Below are 8,118 nucleotides of genomic sequence, written 5' to 3'. Positions count from 1 at the left end.
AGGCACTTTGATGAGTGCGCGGACAGTAGAAGCAAGTTTGTGTCGCGGTACTTGTGCAGGTTTTTTGGGTATCGGGTAGCCAAGACGAGACAGAATGGCGCAGCCCTGACGGCTCTTCCTGAGCCGTTGGAGCTGACTGTTGTGCTGGGCCTCGATGAGTTCGGTTACGGTGTTGTGGACTCCTGATTGAAGGAGGCGTAGTGTAGATGCGTGTGGAGGCAAGCCGAGAACCGCGTTCACAGCTGTCTGTAGAAGGATGTCCATCTTTTTTATTTGAGCTAGCGTGAGATTGTAAAAGGGAAGATGATAGGTGAGCCCACTAACCATATGAGTGCTTGTACTAAGCGGAGGACATCCTTCTCACAGAGGCCTTTTCTGCGATTGGTGATGCGTTGGATCATGTGTGTAATTTGAGTTATCTGCTGAGCCAGAAGGTGTGTAGTGTGTGAGGCCTTGCCGTTGGGCTGTAGGTAGAGGCCTAAAATGCGAATTCGTGGTATACCAGAGGGATAGGACGGCCATCAAGAAACAGCAAAATGTTAGGAGAATCAGTGGTTTTGCAGCACCGCTTGTATACCAATAAGAACTCCGACTTATCCACTGAGCACGTAAGGCTGCCGGCAGCAGCATAGTCTTGTACCACAGACACAGCTTCCTGTAGGGCGTCCTGAATGGTTCCGTCTGATCCTTTGGTTGCCCAAATTATAATGTCATCTGCTTAGAGGCATGCTGTATGTTGGGAACCTGTTGTAATAGGGAAGAGAGTTTAGCCATAGTCACGTTGAACAAAGTGGGCGAGAGAACCGTGCCCTGTGGTGTTCCTCTGCCTGCGAGACGAATGACGTCCGAGCGGAGGTCTCCAATCCCAATCGTGACCGTGCGGTCAGAAAGAATTAAAAGACCTGACGTAATTGTAGATACGTGAGCCACACTGAGATGAAGTGAGATTGTCAAGAATAAGGTCGTGGGAGACGTTGTCAAAAGCACCCTCCAGATCCAGGGCCAGAATAGCTCGGACCTGGTTTGAAGTGGGGCTGTCCAACACGTCCTCCTTAAGCTGTAATAATACGTCCTGTGTAGAGATACCAGGACAGTAGCCGAATAGTGTATCAGGAAAAAAGTGATTGTCTTCAAGAAATGGTTGTAGTCGAGAGAGGACAACGCGTTCAAAGAGTTTAGCTACACATGAAGTTAAGGATATAGGGCAAAGATTCTGGAGGGGTAGCGGCTTGCCAGGCTTTGGAATAAGTATGATTTCTGCGTGTCGCCACTCCTGTGGTAGCGTGCCGTCGTTCCAATGTTCGTTGTAAAAAGCGGTTAAATATTCGATGGACTGGTCATCTAAATTACGCAGAAGCGTGTACGCAATCCCATCTGTACCGGGTGCTGTGTTGCGCTTAATGCTTTGCAAAGCTGCCCTAACCTCTGCTTCTGTAATGTTCTTATCTAGAGGCGTATCGTGTACGTGTGAATAATCACGGTAGGCGGGAGGGGGCCCGTGGATACATAGTGTTGCTTTAAGTTGTGCAGCAGAGTGGTATCGTCGAGCTCTGATTTGTGAAGAATGGTGCTGATTGCGTTAGCAGTTTGTGATTTTGTCTGCGTGGAATTTAAAAGAGCACGGAGTATACGCCACATTCGAGGTGTACTTTGTGAGCCGTTGAGTCGATCGCAGAAGTTATGCCAATTGTTGCTAGTGAGGATGTTCGCATAGTCATGTGCCTCAGTGGCTAGTTGGGCGATTCGGAGACGAAGTTTTCGGTTATGTTTCTGTCGCCGCCACCGCCGTGTCATGCCTCTGTGGGCATCCCAGAGATACAGCAGATGCCGGTCCACATCCGGCGTTTCTGTCGTCGCAGCGATGAGTTTGGTAGCTTTTTGAAAATCGGATTGAAGTTGTAATATCCAAGCCTCTAAGGAAGGAGAGTCCTGATGGGTAGTTATACGATTACGCCTAAATGCATCCCAATTTGTTAGTTTTATGATGCGCTCTGGGGCACTCGTGGCTGCTACTTGGAGCTCTGTAGTTAGTATATGGTGATCACTTCCTAGATTCACTATGAGGTTGCACCAGGAATGGTGACTAACCCCCTTGACTATCGTGAGGTCGGGGCATGTGTCCCTGCTCACACTATATATTACCTAGGCGAGTGGGTTGATCAGGTTCTGTCAGCAGGGTCATGCGATGAATCGCAAGAACCTGTGCAAGTCGTCGGCCTTTAGGCGTTTCTGTTGCGTAACCCCAAGTCGGATGGGGGGCATTGAAATCTCCAACAATAACTATGTGTTCACCCAACTTGCATAGTTGTGCAAATAGATGACCGAAGTCACCGTTCCTGGCGTTAGGTGCACTGTAAACGTTAAGCACGTACAGGCTGCTACTGGAACGAGAGCACAGGACTAATTAGAGAAGTACGTGTGAGATGGAGGTGCTTTGAAGGGTGTGTTCTATGACAGTGAAATGCTTAGAAACTAATGTAGCTGTGCGATGTGGTGTATTGTTCGTTACGTCCGTGTATGAGGTGTAACCCGGAAGCGTAGGGGTACATTGTACTTCTTGTAACGCTATGACATCGGGAGTAATCCCGATGTCATAGCCCGATGTCATTGCAACGCTATGTAATCCCGATGTCATTGTAACGCTATGACATTGGCTGCGTCACAATGAATTGCATTAGAGCTCCGCATTTTCTACGATACCCCCTGCAATTCCACTGCCACACACGTAGGAGTTGAGGGGTGTCACGCGTTGACCTACGGTTTCTCGCCATGATCATGCAATAGCGGGGCCTCGGTAGTACACGGAGGCATTTCAGACTGTGCTAAATCTTGGTGGAGGATGGTAGGAAGCGGGACTTACAGAAGGTTGCATGCAGTTTACTTATGTTTAACAGTTGCTTTCAAATACTTTGAAATTTAGTGTAATATAAATTTGTTTTGAAGCAAATTCATATACTGCAATACTTGTGCAAATCTTTGAAGTGCTCGAATATTTGCAAAGGCAGTCACTATAACTCATGGTATTATTAATTTTACCAGAATTTAATCACGCATTCTAGCCAGTTGTCAGTACCTTTAATTAACAGAGGTATGCTCAAGACATAGTCTTCTCTTTTGCATACCTTTCACAAAGCGGGTGAAATCTATTTTTGCAGTGCTACAAAGAAAGGTGCAACAAAGACAGAAATCGTGCCAATCTACTCACTATAATGCAGCCAAGAGCAACTGTTTCACTTTTCATTAGCTAACAGTCACTCTGAAGTGCATATGTGACATGCTACAAATACTTGTTTTTTTTCCCAGCAACAACTAGTCCTTTGAAATAGTGTATTAGGTACACTGCTTTCAGTGTTGGTCCGCAATTTTCATTAGATTGAAGGACATGCTGATGAACCTGGTAGCTGTCTGCAAGGACAGTTTCAGAAGAATCATCTTCGAACACCTTCTGAAAGAGATTTTCAGGAAACTTGCCAAGCATACATACTGCAACAACGAAAATGGCCAGTCTGCACTTGTTTATACTTATTTGGGAAAATGCATGAGGGGTGTTGGAAAAAGAACCACTATATTTACCGATTAAAAATGATCGTAACCTTGCATAAGTAGAGAAGAAGCAAAATGTCAATTACTGTTGTGGCATTGCATTGCTGTGCAATTCCATCATCGCTGAGTTAAAGATCAAATACTAACAGTTTACAAAACTAGTTTACGCCTACACTAGAAGCAGAGCCATAAAGGAAGCCTAGTTATACAATAGGAATTCAATCAGTGAAAATAATTGTGGAGTACAGATGAATGCGTGATGTTCACACCATATGTCACAACCACAAGGCTGTCATCCTCAGATGTGCACAATTTTAAGAGACGAATCAAGCCTGTTGTAGTACTGCATAACTTATGTGCATTTGGCATGTACACTGGGCATTGTATAAGTGCTGTACAAAGTGCAACTAATTAACATCATAACCATTTAGTTTTTATGTCCCAAAATGAAGAAATGATCACGAGGGACTCTCCGGAAATTTCAATCATCTGGTGCTGTTTAACATGCATTTAAATTTAAGTACATGGACCAGTAGCGTTTCACCTCCACCGAAATGCCGTGACCAGGATTCAGAGCCACGACTTTCTGGTCAGCAGCCGAGCACCATAATTGCTAGCAGTCCCCAATGCCAGTTTCTAAGTATTGAAATGAAGTGAGAAAGAAATGGCCCATGAGTACCACCCGAGTGTAAATTTTAAATTTACTCCAAACAAGTTGGCTTCTCAGCAGTGCCACTAACATTGGCTTTCTTGTAAGTATTGCACATGCGCTAGCTCCATCAGTATGTTAACCGTTTCAGTTTTTTCAGTTAGGAACATTTTAGCATGTTAAGAACTTCAGACATGCTTGGGCACATCTTTCATGTTTTGGGGCAAGTAGAGCTTTTATTGAGTTTGAAAGCTAAGAAGAATCAAACATTAAGCTTTCACAAGGCCACAGTCTTACACTGGCCAGTTCCTTGGTTTAAGTTTTTATGTATAGAAAAAAAAAAGAGAGAAATACACATCTCACTTCCCAACATATATTCCTTAACTTAGCAGAGCAAAAGAATAACACGTGACCTGCAGTCAAGCACTATGGATGGGGGTGCTGGCTACAGTGTTTACAATTGGGTCAAAAGAAATGGGCTGTGCTAGTTTGATATACAACGCACCCAGGACCTCACAGAAATCAATTGAAATGCTGATAGAAAATTATCTCTGAAGACCGTTCTGAGCTCTCATTCGGACTTCACTTGCTGTGAGGTTTCGACGAGTGATCAAACAGCTTTGTAAAAATTAGGACGCCTATCAAAACTCCATTCTGCAGTTGCTTTCAACAATGTGTCTTAATTGTCAACTGCTACTTTGTTATAAAATGCTAGAAATTGGTATAAAAAATTCGGCAGATCCCATGTACCTTGGAAATCGACAATGCGAAGCATGCAGAGGCAACGTGACCATGTTGTAATTTTTCATTGAGCAACACGTTATGAAATGATGCTAAATACTATATGTACAAATTATGTTGCATGCACAGACATATATGTTTAACAGTCGCAGATGTTTATATATAGCCAGTTGTTTGCACTTGTGCTATAGTGCCAGTGCCAACAGCAACATATGAGTATCAGCAAGACCTGAAGTGATCAGCTGATATGAAGAGCTGGTGCTTGCGAGAATGATAGCCCTGGACACTGCTACATAAATCAGCTTCAGCGAGGTGCCATCCGCTAAAGTTGATTGAACCTTATCAGCATAGGCCAATAAGGTTCAGCTGGGAACTCACACCAGCGCCAGTGACACCAGTACTAGCGGCTCAGGGCAAACACTATGTGAGTGCCAGCCAAATATTTTCCGAAGCATTGAATGTGTTCATTGGAGGTCATACATACAATGCAGTTGTAGATTAAGCTTACAGTTCATTCTGCATATTACGTTAGCAGAACTGAAAATTTTGTGTTATATATACAAACCTATTGCAATAAGCAATATTACAGACATGCTTGGGCACATATTTCATGTTTTAGGTAAGTAGGACTTTTATTGAGTTTGACAGTTAAGCAGCAGCAAACATTAAGTGCTCTAATTTTGAACATTTGAACCATAGGACAAGGAATTTTATAAAGGAAATATGCTGCTGGAAAACTTGAATTTTATTTTCCAAGGTAAAGGCAAGAGCATATTTGGTGTTAAAATTTGCTGTTGAACTGCATGAACTCCACATTTAATCCTCGATGCAATTAGCTGGTCAGCTTAATTTTTTATCGAGGAGGCGTTGGCTTATTAGAATGCAGCTGGTTCTGCTCAAACAAAAAGGTTCTGCCTTGTACGTGAACATTTTATATACCGACTCGGTTTTTTTTAGGACCAACTGGTTCTGGGTTTTTCAATTTCTGGACCATTTGGCTCCACATATATGTTTCTATTTCCTGGCTCACGTGTTTCATCAAGTTCCATTTCCACACAAAAACTCCATGGCTCCAGATGGTTTCATTTACACTGGAGTGGTTTCTGGTGAGGACAAACTGGAACCTAATGGTAACCCATTGGCTTTCAGCTGGTTCGCGTTAAAACCAACCAACCATTTTAAACTGCAATTTTATTTTTTGATAGACTGGTTTTCGAACCAACTGATGCAAAGGTTTTCCACTTATGGATCAATCCCAGTGCACGGTTCCATCTGGTTTCATTTCCTGAATTACTGGTTCCAGCTGGTCTCGTTTTGGAGTGGTTTCTACTTGGGACCAACCAGAACCAGCTGGTACCAGGTTGGTTTCCAGCAGTTAACTGCTAAGTGGGGGCAGACTGTGGTAGGGTGTTATGAGAGCCTCAGCTCCACTCTGGCATGTTTTTAAATGCGAAGCATTTCTTAGCAAACTTTGGTGACTTTGAGTCTGTCTGTCTGTCTGTCTTTCTGTCTGTCTGTCTGTCTGTCTGTCTGTCTGTCTGTCTGTCTGTCTGTCTGTCTGTCTGTCTATCTATCTATCTATCTATCTATCTATCTATCTATCTATCTATCTATCTATCTATCTATCTATCTATCTATCTATCTATCTATCTATCTATCTATCTATCTATCTATCTATCTATCTATCTATCTATCTATCTATCTATCTATCTATCTATCTATCTATCTATCTATCTATCTATCTATCTATCTATCTATCTATCTATCTATCTATCTATCTATCCACTTGCGTTTGTGGGCTCTCGTGGTCAACCTCTTAACTTGGCGTTAATCAAAATTAGCATGGGAGGGTAAGATGGTTCGGCAAATATGACGCGCTGGTCAAGACATGAATAACGTCACAATCCCGTCGCGCACGTCGCCAAACACTTGCCGCCAGACAGTGGCACATACCCACGGGTGGGTATGTGCCGCTGGTATGTGAGTATGGGCCACAGGTGATAGACACTTACTATCTACCCAGGAACGACGAGAACACACATGGGCAATTTTAACGCGTGAGCGCTAAGCAATACACTGCATGGGTAGCGTCGACCCAATCAAGGCATAGAATAATGTCAGCATTAAGAAAAACCTTACAGGCAGCGTTGACCCCCTGACGAATGCTCACAATTTGAAAGTCCAAGCAGGAATCGAACCCAAGCATTCTGCACGCAGTCGACCAAGCCTTCTACCACAGAGCTACGCCAAGTCTTGGAACTACTTTTCAAATAGACGCTAATCTTTGTGAAACGTCTATAGTGGTTGCAGTGCTGCATATAGACCAAATTTTATAAACATTACATATGTACTCCTTCGATACAGCCGTCACGTCGAGTTAACGTTCATCGCCCCACCGCGGTGGTTTAGTGGCTAAGGTACTCGGCTGCTGACCCGCAGGTCGCGGGTTCGAATCCCGGCTGCGGCGGCTGCATTTCCGATGGAGGCGGAAATGTTGTAAGCCCGTGTACTCAGCTTTGGGTGCACGTTAAAGAACCCCAGATGTTCGAATTTTCCGGAGCCCTCTCATAATCATAGCGTGGTTTTGGGACGTTAAACCTGACATATCAATCGAGTTAACGTTCATTGTGGTTCAGTGTCATGCGCTGAAGTTGATTTATGTAGGTGTATTCAGGGCCAGCATCTTCGCGAGCATCACCGCTTTATATCAGCTTGTGGTGTTGCTAATGCGCATGTTACAGTTGAAATCGTTACGCAAGTGCTAACAACTGGTTATATAAACATATGCAACTCAACAATGTCTGTGCGTGAAACAATTGTACATATATTAAACGTCATTTCATGACGTGTCACTCAATAGAAAAAAATTGCAACACGGTCAACTTCCCTCCGCATGCTTCGCATAACGTGGATTTCCAGCTACGTGGGATCTGCCGAATTTTTTGTTGTTGTTTCCTGGTCCTCTTTCGGTATCAGTAATATCAGAAAATACGTGCTGAACAATAGGTAGCACGCTGCTTAGAAATGCTGAAAACTCTTTACAATAAAATATTAACTGAGCCGGCGACTAACATTTTATGAATTTACTTGATTAAATTTGCTAACCGTCCACTTCCTCTATTGAACCGGCGATGTCTCCAGGCCTTTAATATTTGACGGCCATCATGCCCAAACGTATGTTTTGT

This window comes from Rhipicephalus microplus, chromosome 2 (assembly GCF_043290135.1).
Source record: "Rhipicephalus microplus isolate Deutch F79 chromosome 2, USDA_Rmic, whole genome shotgun sequence".
Taxonomy (NCBI): Eukaryota; Metazoa; Arthropoda; class Arachnida; order Ixodida; family Ixodidae; genus Rhipicephalus; species Rhipicephalus microplus.
The sequence above is the reverse complement of the archived record's forward strand: the minus strand, read 5'-3'. Positions refer to the sequence as shown.